At 39.3% G+C, this 17,291-nt stretch overlaps 2 long non-coding RNA genes across 8 annotated transcripts; both read right to left on the bottom strand.

Annotated features, from left to right (window-relative positions):
* On the bottom strand, nucleotides 1–11,457 carry LOC131235333 (uncharacterized). Of its 7 annotated transcripts, none has more exons than XR_009166069.1 (6): nucleotides 2,579–2,672; nucleotides 2,286–2,483; nucleotides 1,582–2,204; nucleotides 515–669; nucleotides 282–371; nucleotides 4–166 (listed from the first exon to the last, which is right to left on the bottom strand). It is a non-coding gene; the product is annotated as an uncharacterized LOC131235333 (long non-coding RNA). The 7 variants fall into 7 exon arrangements; XR_009166073.1 differs by lacking the exons at nucleotides 1,582–2,204; nucleotides 2,286–2,483; nucleotides 2,579–2,672 and adding exons at nucleotides 10,254–10,385; nucleotides 11,251–11,291; nucleotides 11,385–11,399 and having other exon boundaries at nucleotides 11–166; XR_009166072.1 differs by having other exon boundaries at nucleotides 11–166; nucleotides 1,582–1,661; nucleotides 2,407–2,483.
* A 2,844-nt stretch (nucleotides 11,458–14,301) lies between these two features.
* LOC131235319 (uncharacterized) lies at nucleotides 14,302–15,381 on the bottom strand. The gene is made up of 3 exons (XR_009166057.1): nucleotides 15,308–15,381; nucleotides 14,975–15,203; nucleotides 14,302–14,676 (listed from the first exon to the last, which is right to left on the bottom strand). It is a non-coding gene; the product is annotated as an uncharacterized LOC131235319 (long non-coding RNA).
* Nucleotides 15,382–17,291: the final 1,910 nt, after the last annotated feature.

Genomic DNA, 17,291 nt, shown 5'->3' on the forward strand with positions numbered 1-17,291 from the left:
CAAAAGTTTACAAAACAAAATAAAATAACCAAAAAACAAATTTGATATAAAATAAAAGGAATCAATAAATACCTGTAATAAGTAGATGGAGGAGAGTAGCTATGAATTTTTTTTTTTTTATAAATATGTGGACAGATTTTTCTTCCCTTTTTCTTCAAGGATAAAACTGCATCATAGCATGCAACTCAATATGAGCTTTTTTACAGAAGCATTAACTAGCATGTAACTCAATATGGATGGACCTGAATTCAGCACAAGGAAAGCCATATAGTGGCTTGTACCTGATGAGCAGCTTTGATCATGCATCCATGTAAGCATTGTGGACCCCTGAGCCTACACTCTATATAGTTACTTTCACTTTGAATAAGCATCTTACAACCAAAGATAAATACAAAATATAACTCAAACATTATGGAAACCCTTCTTTATATTGAAGCAATGAAGATTGGTAAGAAAAATAAAAATAATAATAATAAGCCAAGGGTGTGGGGCCCTTGCTTTTGGTGATCCTTACATGGAGTGGACTTGCCTGATTTTTGGACCGTGGCATCAAGAAGTGGGGAACCACCTGATGGAAAGCTTGGATATTGCACACCTTCTATCCAGGCCTGTGTTGGATTGTAAGAGAGTTGGGTTGCACAAGCTCGAGGCTTTCTGACCTCAATGCATCTGTGTAAGCATTCGATATAAGGATAATTAGTGGTTGAGGTCCATTTCTTGGCTCAAGCAATTATGGACAAGCCAAGCACACAAGCTCGAGGCTTTTCTGGTCTAGAGGTTTGAATTGATCCTTGTTGCAAGTGTCTAATAGGTCTACTAATCTTTAATGGGAAATATTATCTCTTTACCTTTTATAGCATATGCCCCGACTGCAAGATATAATTGAAAAGAAAATCTTACCATTGAGAAAATTACCCTTAAGTTTAAAATCAATAGGTTATTACTCCTGGTACTATCCTTCTTTGAATAAAAAAAATATAGATAGTAAAATAGTAGGTCCCATAGCTTAGATTTACTGTAAAAACAAAAAAAAAAAATTAAAAATTTAAAAAAAAAACTTGTAGATTTACAAATTAAGTGAGTCACAATTTACAAAATAAGTGCATGTCAAGAATATTGACTGAGTACTCTTCACTGTCCATTTGTCAGGACCTGGAGATGAGTGGACCAGATCTCACACTAATTACATACAACATGTCGAGTGCTCTAGTCTAGAAAATCAGAACGTGCCACCTAAGACATACATCTGCACTCGGCCACACATGCCAACCTGACACGAGAAGGACATTGGAGTCATCCATGTTGCTGGGGGATGCATGTAATGTGTATAAGGATTGTAGATGGAAACAGCCATTAGCAGGCCCTACCATTGGTGGCCCATTTTTATTTTTTATTTTTTAAACACCAATCAAATGGTCTTGGTGGTCATTTGGATGAAATACTTTTTAGTCCTTCAAAACCCTTTTCTCAACATGCAAAGAAATAAAATAATAGGAAACACTTCTGAGAATCAAAACAATGTCATATTTAACCAAAAGGAATGCAAGTATAACAACTAGAGAGGATTCTTATCATCCAAACCTTACACATAGAGGAGCACTATGGCCACTTCAGAAGCGTAAAAGACGAGGATCCCCATCAGTTGTGTCAAAAATCCACATCTGATTCAAAGAAAAGGCAAATATGTTGTTTTGGTTAAAAGAAGAATCATTGGCATCTCAAGTGCTGACAACAAGTAGGAAGAAGAATTTGTAATTCAATATTTTCCGCTGATCTAAACCTGCAAGGCTGAGGAAACAGTCTCATGCATAGATGAATCCTTGAGAAGAACCACCAAAAGTTTCACAAGGTAAACTGATAATTAAAATATATATTTAATGTTCTTCATAGGTCATAAAATATTTAATGTGGTCTAAATTGTATGCCCTTCATTGAATCTTCTTTTCATTTGGCTATCCAATTGGAGAATTCAATCGAGCAATTGTTATTGTATCTCCTAACAAGTGACAAGCAATCTGCAGGAAGCTTCACAAAAACTTCATAGGGCTTCTCAAAGATTGGAAAAACAGGAAAACGGGCACGTGAAGTTACCCCCACCCCTGTTTTAGTAATTGCAAAGGGGTTTATGGCCCTTTTTAGGCATAATAAAATACATTTAATGTAAAAGGGTGGCTACCAAAGCTATGGCAATCAGAAAGTCTGTTCTGCACACTTATGCAGAGCACATTTATTTGTATCTATTAAATAGGCCTTTGGTAACAAATACCAATAAAATGTTGAAATACCATGATAGTTTTGCAGTATTTAAAAAATCAAAGATTTAAATACAAACTGCTTCCATGCAAAAGAGACTAATACATCAAATCTAATAGTAACGTCTAGATTTGAGTTGGAATTTGAACTTACACCGTGCTGAGTATGTCTACATGAACGTTTTATTCCTTTGTAAATACAAAGGGGATGATCCCTTGAGGAAGAGCTGCCTGCATGCAACAACATAGAACTTTTAAAGGCCCAACTTCTAGTAACCTAAGATGTTGATCTTTGTGGGACCACCAAGGGATGAGCTCACTTATACCTCCCCCATCAGATGATCCAACCAAATGAATGATTCTCATCTAGGTCTATGAAATTATAGCCATGGGCAAGTGATGTAGAGCGGGTCGCGGACAGTTACATGGCCAAGATGGATCAGAAAAGGCCCGGTTGATGACAGAAGTGATCCAGACCATCGAACCTTAAATCGGGCGTATCTCGCAATCCGGAATGAGTTATCTAATATAAAATATATGATTTTGGGGTAGAACGAGCTACTGAAGCCAACCAACCCTGCTACGCTAGGTTACGCAGCCTGAAATTGCAAAAAACCCTTGGATCGACGGTCGTTTCCCTGTTTTAATTTCGTTTTTACTATAAATAGTAAGTTTTAGTTTGATTATAACTCTTCATCCGTCGGGCTTTAGGAGTTGCGCCCAACGTGAAAAGAGCTTAGAATAATTAGGAGAATGGTTTGGTGAAGCCAAATAGGATGCTTACTATTTTTGGCTGAAAACCTCGCGCACTAGTAGACATCACGACCGTCTACAAATAGTAAGTTAACTATTTATAGTAAGTCGCGGATTCTAGGAGTTTGAGTTGTAGTTTGATTCTAATTTCTTTCCCATTGCTTGGAACCCCTATTTAAAGGGTTGTGAACTCGTTTTCATTCATCAATTAATCAATTTCGAATTTATTAGAATTTATTTCTATTTTCTGCTTTCTTTCCTCGTGGATTCGAGAAGTCTCTGTGAGGCGTCCAGAGAAGCTCCATGGATTCGGAGTAGTTATCCTCATCACGTTCATCTCTGCGTCAATTGGTATCAAAGCGAGGATTTCCCTCGGACTGATGGTAAACAATAAAGGTATGAATCAAAATCCTGTGGACGGTGATCCAGGGATTCGTTATCTTTCAGAAAGAATGAAAGCTTTCCACTGGGAGAGTCAGTTGACCATGCAAGGGCTGTAGGCAACTCTCGACCGTCTTGTGGATGCGCTACTTCCACCCCGAGCCTTAGGCGGTGCTCCAACACCCATGGTGGTTCCACCACCCATGGTTGCTGTACGACACAATCCCAATTTTCATAGAGCACTATCAGTGGCAAACCGTAGGGCTACACCAGATGATTCAAGTTTTAGCGACGAGGACCTTAAAGAGGATTTTGCTCGACGACCAATCCATGGAGGTGATCATCTAGATCGTGCTGAAAGAGACTATCGAGATAAGGCTGAACTTCCTAGTTTTAACGGTTTATTACGTATAGAAGATTTTCTCGATTGGCTAGCCGAAGTAGAGAGATATTTTGATTACATGGACGTGCCAGATCATAAAAGGGTAAAATTGGTAGCGTTTAAATTAAAATCTGGTGCTTCTGCATGGTGGGAACAATTACAACTCTTACAAGCCCGCCAGAATAAGGCGCCCATCTCATCATGGCCACGGATGAGACGTCTTCTTCGATCACGATTTCTTCCCAATGATTATGAGCAGATATTATTCCAGCAATATCAAAATTGTAGACAAGAAAATCGAACTGTCACAGATTACACTAAAGAATTTCAACAGTTGGCTACACGAAACGATCTGTCAGAATCTGAGTCACAGAAGGTGGTACGATTTATAGATGGGTTGCGACCAATAATTTAGGACCGAGTTCAGATGTACCCAGTCGGGACCGTCGATGAAGCAGTTCAATTGGCGGGTAGGGCAGAAACACAACTTGCAAGAGCTCCTGTTCGTCCATATCCTTCAAATTGACCCCCCATGACGGGTCCCACGTAGGATTCAATGCTGCCACGAGGAAAAAATCCAGTACCTCAACTTTCTACAACCACAAACTGTGATATTGGGAGCGGCTCATCCAGACCTCAATGTGCAACACCCACAACAGCGGGTCCGAGTAGGATTCCAAATCTTTATACTCGGCCAAGGTCGAACAATTGTTACCACTGTGGCCAACCAGGCCACTTATCAAACACTTGTCCTCAACGTCCCACAGCACACTTGACTATAAATGAAGGGGGCACTGAAGATGAGGCCACAAAAGAAGACCATCGCTTTGATGAACATGAACAAACCACTGAAGAAATAGCAGGTGGCGATGAAGTGACGAACGAAGATCGTGGCGAATTTCTAGTTATGAGGCGATTACTGTATGCCCCACGAAAGGAATTACATCCACAGCGACACAATATATTTCGTACTCGGTGCATCATCAACGGAAAGGTCTGTGATGTGATCATAGATAGTGTTAGTAGCGAAAACATCATCTTAAGAGTAATGGTGGACAAGTTGCGACTACCAATGATGAAACATCCTTCCCCATACTCAATTGGCTGGATAAAAAAAGTGAATGAGACCAAGGTAACTGAACAATGTACTATGTCATTTTCAATTGACAAAAATTATAAGGATCGTGATGCGACCCATCGGGGACGAGATAATGTCTACGTATTCGTCAAAGATAGTCGAAAAATAATCCTTGCCCTTATGACACCAGAGAACCACCCTGAAGCCTCTAAAGTGGATGGGAGTTTTCTCTTGACTATTCAGGATTTCATGGAGGAATCTAAGGAAACTGACGAGGTATACACCGTAGTAGTGAATGGCGAGGAAGAGGAACCCTCAAACATCCCTTCAAGTTTAAGACTGTTGCTAAACAAATTCAAAGAAGTCTGGCCTGAGGATTTACCTGATGGATTGCCCCCCATGAGGGACATCCAACATCATATAGACCTTGTCCCTGGGACTAGCCTGCCCAATCGCCCTCATTATCGGATGAGTTCGAAGGAGTGTGAGATACTTCAAGGGCAAGTGGAGGAATTGATCCATAAGGGTCTCTTGAGAGAGCATGAGCCCATGTGCCGTACCAGCATTATTAACGTCAAAAAAAGATGGAAGATGGCGCATGCATGTTGATAACCGAGCAATCAACAAAATTACCATCAAATATTGGTTCCTAATACTACGGTTGGACAACATGCTCGATATGTTAGAAGGGACCAAGGTATTCTCTAAACTAGATCCAAGGAGCGGGTACCATCAGATTTATATTCGACCCGGTGATGAGTGGAAGACGACATTCAAGACCAAGGAATGGTTGTATGAGTGGCTGGTTATGCCCTTCGGCCTATCGAACTCACCAAGTACTTTTATGCATTTGATGAATCAAGTTCTAAAACCGTTCACTGGCCGATTTGTGGTAGTATATTTTGATGACATATTGATATATAGCCAGGATGAGGCGGAGCATAGGAAACATCTCAGGCAGGTGTTACATGTCCTACAAATTAACAAGTTGTACCTCAACTTGAAGAAGTTTAGTTTTTTAACTGACAGCCTGTTGTTTCTAGGATTTGTTGTAATGTCCACATGCATTCGCATGGAAGATGAAAAGGTGCGAGCTATTAGGGAATGGCCGATCCCGACAAACATTCATGAGGTGAGGAGTTTTCACGGGTTGACGACTTTCTATCATTGATTTGTGCGAGATTTTAGCACCATAGTCGCACCTATAACAAATTTCATGAAAAAAGAACCATTCCAGTGGACCGATAAAGCTGATAAGAGCTTTCATGATATCAAACATCGTTTGTCTACAACACCGGTCTTAGTGCTTCCTAATTTCGATAAATTGTTTGAGGTTGAGTGTGACGCTTCATATGTCGAAATTGGATGAGTATTATCATAGGAAGGCAGGCCGGTAGCCTTCTACAGCGAGAAGCTCAGCGAAACCCGAAAGAAGCGGTCAACTTATGAGCTTGAGTTATACGCAGTTGTTCAGGCGCTATGACATTGGCGGCATTATCTGATTCAAAGAGAGTTTGTTTTGTACACTGACCATTAAACATTAAAGTTTATTAATAGTCAGACTAACGTGAATTGTGTGCATGCTAGATGGGTTACGTTTTTATAGGAATTCACGTTCGTTCTGAAGCACAAGTCAGGTCAGTAGAACAAGGTGGCTGATGCACTTAGCCGTCGTGCATCACTACTAGTTACAATGAGCAACGAGGTAGTTGGCTTCGACTATCTCAAGGAGTTGTATGCCGAGGATGAAGACTTTAAAGATTCTTAGATGAAGTGTCAAGAAGGTCAACCCTGTGACCTTCATATATAGAACGATTTTCTCTTCAAAGGGAATCGATTGTGCATTCCCCAAAGTTCTCTAAGGGAGCAGATTATTTAGGAGCTACATGGAGGTGGCCTTGGTGGACACCTGGGGCGAGACAAGACGCGAGCTCTTGTGGAAGAGCGGTATCATTGGCTGCAGTTAGTACGCGATGTGGGAAAAGCCATACAACTTTGTTATGTTTATCAGACCTCCAAGGGACAATCTCAGAATACGGGCCTCTACACTCCGTTACCTGTTCCTGACGGTCTTTGGGAAGATTTATCAATGGACTTCATGCTTGGTCTCCCACGAACACAACGTGACATGGATTCGATATTCGTGGTGGTAGATCGTTTCTCAAAGATGGCGTACTTTATCCCATGTAAGAAGACCTTCGATGCAACACACGTGGTGAATTTATTTTTCAAGGAGGTCGTTCGGCTACACGGGGTCTCCAAGACCATTACTTCTCATCGTGACACGAAGTTCATTAGCCACTTTTGGCGGACTTATGGAATCGATTCGATACACGACTTCAATTCAGCAGTGCTACCACCCACAGACTGATGGGCAGACCGAAGTTGTGAATCGCACATTGGGAAACCTCCTTCGCGGTATTTCAGGAGAAAAACCGAAGCAGTGGGATTTGTCATTGTCCCAAGTAGAGTTTGCATTCAACAACATGGTGAACCGCTCGACAGGAAGATCACCGTTACAGATTATCTACGGACGAGTGCCTCGCCATACACTTGATTGATTCCTCTACCCAAGCACCCAGGCACCAGCATTACAGCAGAACATATGACAAACAAGATCATGGGCATCCATGCAGAAGTGCAGACCAAGCTACATGCCTCGAACGAGAAGTACAAGGAACAAGCGGACAAGCATTGGCGACAAAAAGTGTTCGAGGTGGGAGACCGCGTTATGGTCCATCTGCGCAAAGAGAAATTTCCGAATGGGACATACAACAAGTTAAAAAATAAGAAGATTGGACCCGTCCCAATCATCCGAAAGATCAATGACAACGCTTATATTGTTGATCTTCCAGATGACATGGCAATCTCACAAACTTTCAATGTCGCGAACCTGACCAAGTATCATGAACCAGAGCATGACGAGAACTCGAGGACGAGTTCTTTTGAAGTGGAAGAGACTGATGTAGAGTGGGTCGCGGACAATTACATGGCCAAGGTGGATCAGAAAAGGCCCGGTCGATGACAGAAGTGATCCAGACCATCGAACCTTAAATCGGGCGTATCTCGCAATCCGGAATGAGTTATCTGACGTAAAATATATGATTTTGGGGTAGAACGAGCTACTAAAGCCAACCAACCCCATTACGCGGGGTTACGCAGCCCGAAATTGTGAAAAACCCCTGGATCGACGGTCGTTTTCCTATTTTAATTTCATTTTTACTATAAATAGTAAGTTTTAGTTTGATTATAACTCTTCATCCATCGGGCTTTAGGAGTTGTGCCCAATGTGAAAAGAGCTTAAAATAATTAGGAGAACAGTTTGGTGAAGCCAAATAGGACGCTTACTATTTTTGGCTAAAAACCTTGCGCACTAGTAGACATCATGACCGTCTATAAATAGTAAGTTTACTATTTATAGTAAGTCGTGGATTCTAGGAGTTTGAGTTGTAGTTTGATTCTAATTTCTTTCCCATTGCTTGGTACCCCTATTTAAAGGGCTGTGAACTCATTTTCATTCATTAATTAATCAATTTCGAATTTATTAGAATTTATTTCTATTTTCTGCTTTCTTTCCTCGTGGATTCGAGAAGTCTCTATGAGGAGTCCAGAGAAGCTCTGTGGATTCAGAGTAGTTATCCTCATCACGTTCATCCCTGCGTCAGCAAGTGCTGAACTCTCTGCTTCTAGCAGGTTGGACCCAGCTGTTTTTGATTTAAGCTGAAGAATGGATACCACGGTTTCTTTGACAGGTTTCAATGATTAGTAATAGCTCCTCCTGCATTGAAGGCCTGTTCAGGGCCTAGTGAGTTCAGAAATCCTTCCACTTTTAATTAATGCTAATACAATTGTGTTTCTTAAGGAATCAAAATGTTTTAATGCACTATTGAAATGAATTGCAATTGTTTGTTCAAGAGAGAGGAAATGATCACATTGCAGTTGCATTCCTTCCATGTCTAACTTGAATTATGATTGGGTCATTTCAACTTTATTGGGTTTCAATTCAATTAGATTGTGCATCCAAACATGTCCTTATTATTCTTAGTTCATGTGAGACACACCCGAAAAATAAGCCCACCTTATGAACCACGTGCTGCCATATGTTTCTCAGTTTGTCTTCAGATAGAGGTTTCTGAAGAAACTCTGTTGCACCCAACTGAAAAAATAATAATAATAAAGAAAGGAAGAAAGAAATCATGAGACTCTGAATAACCACCACATACAAACAAATGTATACATGTGTATCAGGAAGCAGATGAGAAAACACACCTTTGGGCAATTTTACCATTCTTCATTTTGAACCTCACATTTACTATAATGAAGATGAAGCGCATAAGTGGAAGTTTGGTGTGAATGGAAGCAAGAGTCCCTACCATCATAAATAAGAATGTGCGCCTTGCCATGGCCCATAAGAATGCCTGATCTTATCATGAACCATACTTGAAGCTAGGACCCACAACACAGGACCACCCAAGCAACCAGATTTTAGGAAGCTATAAGAAGCCAAGGTATCTCCAATTTGTTTCCATGTACCTAGGTATTAGGTAACAGTATCAGCCAGTGTATTGGCATGTTGTTATTTCCTTCTTTAGCATTCATACAGTGCATCAAGGCTTCAAATTGCAGTCACATTACTTCCAAGTTCCAAGTTGGACCTGTGAAGAACATGATTGCAATTTGAAGGCTACTTCCTCATTACAAACATTTGGAAACATGTACTTCGACTAAAGCCAAAATACTCTCAGGAGAAATGTAAGAACAAACAACAAACTTTAGAAAGCCAGATTACAGAGAATGACATAACAATGAAATCTTTGGAATGTGTTTTCTTTCCATACAAACTTGGGGATGGTGCATCTCATGCCCAAAGATCGGGTGTAGTTGGCCTTGGCCGTGCAATTTGACAAGGTAATCTATTGATTCCGTTCACAGTAATTTGGAAGGACTCTGCACATGTAATGCTAGTAAACTAAAAGAACATTGGAATTTCAAAAGGCTAGAAAGATAACATCAAATCAAAATATGCACATGCTGAGATGATCTGTACAATTATCTGAATTTTTTAAACTATCTGAGATGATTTGTACAATTTCAGAGCATTTCACCAATTTAAAGCTTTAAATTCCACCTAATGTGTATTTAGAAGGACCGAATCACATCTATAGTCATCAAAGCTTGGGCTAACTTTGAGGACTTTTTACTGGGATTTGGCAATATGAAGCCTGGCCCCTTGACAGCCTATCCAATAGATCACCACCAGGCCATTCCTTATAGCCCATAGTTCTAACTATGAATGCAAGTGGAAACACCAGCCTATCCAATAGATCACCACCAGAAGGATTATTTTACAGCTAAAGTGAACTTCATTTTCTAGAAAAATATAGCATGGAATCAAATGGAAACGAACCTGCTGTTTGGGAGATTCTTCAATGCATTAACTACAAAACTCTTGTACAACCCAATGAAACTGTCAAGTGCCACGATACCTGCATTCGCATTGGGCAATCAGAAGATTGCTTTCCTTCGCAATAGACAATTTCTGTTGGAAGCAAATTAGAGATCAACAGTTGCACAACAAAAGACTACACGAACTAAACTGAGAAATGCAGTATCATTGTACAATACAGGAATGTAGAATATTGGTTGGTTTAGTTATCATCTAGTGCATGAACAAATTTTTTTATATAATCATTTTAGTGTATGCAACCTGGCTTCCTATGTACAAAACAGATTTTTTTTTTCCATTCAAATTAACTGCAATTTACTGCACCGGTTGCATTCTTAGTTTGCTGATTCAGTTTTTAACATGTTAAAACTGAGAGAAAGATAGGCCCGATAGTTGAACACCTCTTTCTTGTGGAACCGAATGCAGTATAGTACAAGAATATTCTGGAACTATCTTATAAAACCCATGTTAAGGAAGTATGTTTGACAGATGAAGCTACCAAGCAATAATTTCAAAAAGGGAGTAGCCACGATTTACACCCACCTTTGTCACTAGCATACAGTCAATTTTTCCATTTGGAAAAATGGTGGGTGTGGACGATATCAACTCCCTTCTTAAAATACATCAAACTCCTTATTAAAATAAATCATTTCTTAATCCATATCCATGCCCAGTCTTGTCCATGCATAGGCCTTGCATGATAGCAAACACACGTTGCAATCAAGAAATCCATGTCCAGGGCAGGTATTGCTTGTAGAGGTTTACTAATCAGACACACAAGTATAAGGCATGCCATCTACATACTCCCATTTGTGTCAATCAGACACAAGTACAAGATCCAAGCTGTCCACCAATTGAGTACCAGCTTGCAAATGTCCTATCCCAACATTCATGCTGCTTTATTCTTGTTGACCATAACATTTGAAATAGGGAAAGTACATAAATCAATTTCACTTACAACCAAACAGAGCGTGGGCCATGCCGACTATGTCAAGTGACCTGAAAATTAGTCAAGTGACTTGAAAATTAGTCGAGTGACCTGAAGATTAACGTTGTATGTAAAATAAAATGGAAGAAAATGACACAACTCACCTTGACGCCCTTTTCCCTCCTCCTTTACTCGGGCTTGGGACCGGCAATGCGAGAAGTTGCATTGGCGGAGTTAAAAAAGGGCTTAAGCTCCATTTGGTTTGAGAAAAAATTATATTCATAAAGATTGATGTGATGACCAAATAGAGCCTAAGACTTATATGCAAATTTACTAAAAGTTATGATAGGAACTCTTACACTACAAATATGATGACCAAGTGACCACATGTAAAAAGAAGAAAAGAAACAGAAGAGATTAAATTAAAGACATGCAACTCAAGAAAAAAACACCCACAACAATTAATAGGAAACTTCACATTCATCTATAAAAATATGAATCCGCACAAGGAAAACAAAGCAAAAAGGAAAAAGAAAATGTGAACTTGTGAAGATGTCAAGACATGATACACAAAGCTCCCAACTCAAGAATACAAACCTGCAGTCAAACAAGGAAAATCTACATGAAGCACTCCAAATAGTGAAGAAAAAGAAATGTTTTCATGGACTTATAACCATTATGTTTTAGAATTTTTCAATGGGACTCTTGATCCACACATGATTGAGATCCTGACTGTTCATCGGGTGGAGCCACAACTTAGATGTGTTGGCCTAAAACTCGGGTCTATGGGCTAATCATGTGCTCCTCACGTGTAGACAAGAATAGATAGTTAAGAAAACTTGATTCATAGCACATTTGATGTATACATGTGTTCCACTAGATAGTAGGTCCGTTTTACAAATTCCAGGTTGGCATGGAAAACATGACTGTTTCTATGGTGGAGAATCATGAACTGCATAGTCTTATGTATAGCGGTTAAATTGCAGACCTATCATGGATATAGCATGGCCTAACAATCATTTAACTGATAAAATAGACAAAGGGCCTCTGTGTTAGAGAAAACCCAAATCAAACCACTTGAAAATAAAAATTTAAAAATAAAATAAACCTCTGTTTTGCAGCCTTCTTTTGCAAGAATCCAAAAACCAAAAAGAAGAAGAAGAAGCAAAAATCCAAATCAAATTGCTTCTTTATTAACAAGTTATTTTAAATAACACACACACACACACACACACACACACACACACACACATTTGAGGCCTTTGATTGCTAGCTAATTAGACAAAAAACCAAATTTAGACTAAATAAAAAATATTTAGGACTGCTACCTGTGCAACATGTAGATCCACTTCCAAGAAATTGTTTTGGGTTTATAAGGTGGTAAATACAGTCTTAGGTAGCTATTTTGGATAGGCTTTCTTTTGCAATTCTATTGAAGTAGTGACTTATTTGATATGCTCTTGAATTCAGGAGAATGTGTATAAAACATCATACTTGTTGTGCTGAAATGTTTAAATTTTCTCATTAGATTATGGTGAACATAACTTTTGAAAATGATGAGTAGAGTAAATCAGTTAAAGTGTTAAATTCAAATCACAGACACACAACAAACAGATCTCGACTCTGGCAAGATACAAAAAGATGCCAAAGGTAACTGAGTGAAAAAGCAAAGTCTTCCCACTAATGATCAAGATTGGAGAATGGGAGCATGCTGCAAAGGACTAGAAACACAAACACACATCTGGGACCCCTCAGTGCCCAAGCCAATTAACAGTGGTAATATCCAAACATGGATTCTTATCAGTGGATAATATTTTTAGAATCAAGTAAACAGAAAAGCTTACACAACATTTTTGTACTTCTAAAAAACCAAAAAGGTAAAAAAAGAAAAAAGAAAAAGAAAAAGAAAGAAGGTTTGAAAGAAAAGTAGCACTCTAGGAATAATAATAGGATCAATCACAAGAAGACTTACAAGGCTTATCATCTTTTGAGAGTGCCAAAAGTTTACCCTGATGATATATGAGAGTTGTATTACCTGGCATACGGTTATAACAATCGGTTCATTTCCAGCATGTGTCATTCTAAAGTTTGAAAGAAGATTATGGATGGAAGAATGCTTTGAAATTTTAATAGGTATGTAACAGGTATACTAGGATGTTGCTGCATTGAAAGAGAAAACAAGTGATAAACTATCATAATGGGCACAAGTAACAGCCTTACCTGTCCCTCTTCCTTACGAGACATCCAGAACTTTCAGTTTTGCTCGAAGAATTTGCATGTTAACCATAAAAAGTCCAAACAATCCCTTAAGGTCACCAATATACAGGAAAAAACAAAAATTTACTGTGATTATGGGAGTTCAAAGCATACTTCACTCAGCCACAGTTAGTCAAGATGTATTAGCCCCAACTCGGCCGAATTTATGTGACTCCAATCGACTTGATTTCCAGATATTGCACAAGAAAGTCAAGTGTTGGATTTATGTGACTCCAACTGACTTGATTTCTAGATTTTCATATGCTAAAGTGAAAATCACCTTGTTACTTTCTATTATCTGGGTTATCCTAAAAATTATTAACAATGCAGGTGCAACCAAGGAGGCACATGTCAAGTTCCTAACACAAAGGGGCTGCCTCAAGCCCATTGGATATCAGGCTATCAGCTTAATGTACAGGAAATGAAAAATGCATTGCTTTTCATGGTTCGCACTTGGTAACATATGCTTGCATATGCATTTCATGGTTCGCACTTGGTAAACTCAAAAACCATCCATGCTATGAATTCAAATGTATATAGGTGGTATCCCAAAAATCAGACTTGTATAATGGATTTATACTTTGATTCGTAAACCCTTTTGTTGAATTAGGTCCAAACCGTCGAATCTCCTAAGCGTAGGTGGGTTCATTGACCCGTTGTTCTTCTGTCTTGGGAGGGATCTCAAAATCTGAAATTCCCATTAGTGGTCATGCTCAGCAGAGTCCATGTCATTAGTGTTCAGGATTTAAGTCCGGTTGGGTCAGCTCTGTCTTGATTGCAGCCCTTGTGCACAGCTCAATCTATAACGCTGTCAGTGTCATGGGCATTCACCTCTCCCATGGCCAATTCCAATGCCAGGTAAATGAGAGAGCATGTGGTATGGTCAACAGATATATCATAGGACTTCTGCCAACCATTTAAAGCACAACCCAAATTGCTACATGAAAGCTTAAGGTAATGATGATAGTTTAATGAAAAGCTGACATTGAAGGTTAATACTAATACAAAAGTGGCACCCGCTGGAATGTTTTCTTCATAGCACAATAAAAGATGCATGCAGTTATTTAGGAAGAAAAGAAATTTTGAAAAAAAAATGAAAAGAATTTGGGAAGACAGTACAAAACTTACAAAACAGCAGGAGCTTGCATGAGTCCTATCACTTTTGGAATCTTCCCAGTAAGCCTATTTCCCTAAAGAGACCTAATAATAGCAAGTTTTTTATCAGAAGGGTCAGCACACCATTATCAAGAAAAACAACCTAATTAAATGCAACAAGAATGGATGACAACTGGATGCAAAAAATAAAAGAAAAAAAAGTTGCAAATTATCAGCTGCAATAGAGATTCGGTGCTGTATACTACAGCAAGCAGTTTAACTATAAGAGTTCAAAAATATCAGTAGCTGAATGATTCTGGTTAGTTGATTAGTAGATGAAACGAATAATTATTTGCAGATGAAAGAAGAGATACAATAGAGCTTTTGAAAGATGGAAACATACAATGTAGCTACTTGTAGGAAACTAATGTTGTAAGGAATCTCTCCAGTGATTTGATTGTAAGAAATATCCTTGGAAGTCATAACAGTCAATAGACCATAAACAATTGAAGAAAGAATAAGAACAACACCCACATCAAAAGGAATGCCAGCCATCTTACAGGATTTCGTAGCTTGTACAATTCCCAATGTTATCCAGTATGGTTCCTGAGATGTTATTGCCCCTCACATCACTGCAACAACACCGGTAGAGATGGTTCAAACAAGGGTATGAACAAAATCTCAAATATAAATTCCCAGACAACCATTGATGCAGGTTCCATCAGTATCCACTTACAAGTACCATAGGCCAGTCAATTGGCAAATATCAGGAGATAATGTTCCTGTCAGCAAATTCTCCCGTAACCCACTACAGAAAACAACATCATTCATCATTTCGCAGGGAAAAAAAATTAACATAGCAAGGTTTAGAAAATGGAATTGTGACCATAGAAAAGCTGATTGGTGTTACAGTTGCATAACGGTAAAGGCCATGTGAAAGCAAAAAAATGGGTAAATTGAGAAAACAGAAAACATCAGGCGCACAAAATAACGGCTGTTTTTCATTGGAATAGTGTTACATTGGATGACATAATGCCACTAGATGAAGAAACAAAACATCCAGTGTATGCAATGGATGCAATTACATTACATGGAAGCAGTTATTGAGGAAACAATAGCCTGATTTTGGCTAACAACTATTGTTTATCTAATGTCCATCTTACATAACAAGAATCAAAGTGGTCATCACATTACATAACACAACCCATAGTGTGGCAACAATAATGGGCGACTCCAAAACATACCAAATTCCTAGATGAACTAGATCTAATTTGAGATAGACTTATAAATTGTGATTTACATGGGAGTACACAAAGTGCAGGAAGTACTCATAGATACTGCAATACTTCATTCCAATAAATCAACCTCGGAATGTCACCAGTGAGCTGATTCTGAGCAAGATCCCTAAAAAAAGTTTAAACAACAAGGGACCCATTAAAATCATTTTGTACACACAAATCCACACCATTGAAAACAAACAGTTGTAGTTCAGGTATGTTTTATCAGACAAACCCCCAATGCAAATGTGTGACTAAGAAAACCATAATGAGAAGGGATTTTCGGATTCCCAAATAAGTGATTAGGAATCTTTAATTCCCAAATTGAAATCAAATAGGGATTTTAATCCCAAATTCAGAATCACAGATTAGGGATTGCGATTCCCATATCAGCCATTAGGGTTTTCCATCCCCAAAAATTGACTATTGAGGATTTTGGATTGGAATCCCAAATCCAGTTACGATTGGGGAATTTTGGATCCCAAAACCCAAATTCCAAATCGCCCATTAGGGATTTCAAATCCCCAGATCCGGAAGAAATTGGGGATTTCAATCCCATTAGGGTCTAGACAATCATACCAATCAGGAACACTTAGGGTGGATCTATGCGACCTTGGACTCGGATTTGGCCATTAGGGGTGTTTCTGCATCCAATTCCAGCATCTAGCCACAACAGCAATGTCTATCGCCATTGAGAGACTGTATTGAGATTGGGATTAAAGGATTACAGGAATCCCGTGATTAGAATCATCAGTCCTGTGTATCAAGTGTAGAGATATTATCGAAATCCATCATACCTATCAGTTACAACCATGGTAGCTTGATCCCGATAGTGCTGCCACCCACTAGAGCCGAAATTAAGATAATAGACAACCCTATTAGTGCCATTGGCAGCCATGACTGAAAGCAGCGGCCTCCTAATTTGCGTATGTCGTCGGAATCCAACATGATGGTGAAAGTATATCTCTCCATACAGAATCCTAAAAGGGAAAACCGCATCAGATTGCTCGGCTATTGGGAAAAACTCTCTTTGCCAGAGAGAATGACATTAGAGGAAGCTCAGGCGCTGTCATTGGTGGCGGTCTTCCTTTTCATCAGCCTCTTTCGCACGGCAGCCAAATTTTGCAGCCGTGGTTTCAGCCAACGATTTAGGCGAGATCGGCAGTAGTGACGGTGTAGAGGGAGAACCGATAAAGATAGTGCAGCTTTGATTTGGGGTTACAGGGACGCAGCTGCTCCGTTGATTAGGTTAGGGATTTTTTCCCTTTTCCCTCCTTCCTCCCAAAACCCAACCCTAGAGCTGTAGATCTGATCTAAGAACCCTGAGAATGAGAAGAAAGGAAGAGAAATAAGAGAGAGAATGAGATTTGGAGATGGGAGATGGAAAGTTCCAAATCAAAGATGGGGGAAGCAGGAGACGAGAGGGAGAGATGATAAAGGGAG

This window comes from Magnolia sinica, chromosome 19 (assembly GCF_029962835.1).
Source record: "Magnolia sinica isolate HGM2019 chromosome 19, MsV1, whole genome shotgun sequence".
Taxonomy (NCBI): domain Eukaryota; kingdom Viridiplantae; phylum Streptophyta; class Magnoliopsida; order Magnoliales; family Magnoliaceae; genus Magnolia; species Magnolia sinica.